Genomic DNA, 1537 nt, shown 5'->3' on the forward strand with positions numbered 1-1537 from the left:
TGGATGGTTCCGTCTTTCTGTCTTTCGGGAGTTGTGTTGGTGCCTCTTCTGCGTTGTCTGTATCGGCTAACAAGTATGCCGGTTTTACTCGGTCTATCGACACGTTAACCATCTTGTTGTTTATCTTGACTTTGATGGTCTTGTCTTTTCGCTCGATAACTTGGTATGGTCCGTCGTACGGTGGTTGTAAGATTGTCCTGGGCCCATCGTGTCGTACGAAGACGTGGCTGCTTGTTGCGAGATCCTTAAAGACGAATGTCTTTTGTGCTGCGTGGTTGGTTCCTTCCTTTGGTCGCAACTGTTCAAACTGCTGGCGCAGCGTTTTAATTAGATGAGCTGCGTCATCAGCAGTGTTGATAGGCTCTTGGTTTAAGAACTGGTCTGGTAGCCGGAGTGTTTAACCGTAAACTAGCTCGGCTATGGTTGCGTCCAAGTCTTCGCGCCAGGCGGCTCGGATGCCCAGAAGGATTGTAGGCAAGGCTTCTGTCCATCTGTCGTTTGCGTGACACCTTATTACAGCTTTTAATTGGCGATGGAACCTTTCGACCAGTCCGTTTGCTTGCGGATGGTATGCTGTCGTGCGTAGGTGTTTGCTGCCCGTCAGTTCGTTCAGCTGCTTGAACAGCTGTGACTCGAACTGGCGTCCTTGATCGGTGGTGATCCGCAGGGGCACGCCAAAGCGGCTAATCCAGCCGTTGTAAAATGCTTTGGCTACAGTTTCAGCTTCCTGGTTTTCCATAGGGATCACTTCTGGCCATCTCGAGAAGCGGTCTACGCAGGTGAGACAGTATCTATGCCCTTCAGACACTGGTAGAATTATGATGTCGAGATGGACGTGCTCGAACCGTTTGATGGGCAGAGCAAAGGTTCCGTGTGGAGCTGATATGTGCCTTGTTATCTTCAAGCGTTGACAGGCTGTACAAGCTCGCGTCCATTCCCGGCATTCTGCGTTGATGAATGGCCACACGTAGCGTTGTGCCACGAGTTTAGTGGTTGTCTTTATGTCTGGGTGTGCCAAATTGTGGATCGCTTCAAAGGCGGCTCGCCTGAATGGCTTGGTAAGGAATGGACGTGGTGTCTCGGTCTTTGTGTCACACCAGATAGCCAAGCCTGCACCAGGGATTTCGACCTTTTTGAGCTGCAGGCTTTTCCCTTCAACGATAAACGAAAACAGCTCATGGTCTTCTTGTTGAGATTTGGCCAATGCTTCATAATCGATTGTCGAGTGTATTGTTTCTACTCGTGACAGTGTGTCGGCAGTTACATTGTCTTTGCCTGATACATGGCGTATATCGGTGGTAAATTGACCGATATAATCAAGGTGGCGGAACTGTCTTGGCGTGCACTTCTCTGGTCTCTGGCGGAAGGCGAAGATGAGCGGCTTGTGATCGGTGTAGATCACGAACTGGCGAGCTTCTACCATGTGTTTAAAATACTTGATGGCCAAGTAAATTGCCAGCAGTTCCCGGTCAAAGGTGCTATATTTGACCTCAGTGGGATTTAGCTTTTTGGAGTAGAAAGCCAGTGGTTCCCAGTC

This window comes from Wasmannia auropunctata, unplaced genomic scaffold (genome assembly GCF_000956235.1).
Source record: "Wasmannia auropunctata unplaced genomic scaffold, wasmannia.A_1.0 LD336053.1, whole genome shotgun sequence".
NCBI classification, from domain to species: Eukaryota; Metazoa; Arthropoda; class Insecta; order Hymenoptera; family Formicidae; genus Wasmannia; species Wasmannia auropunctata.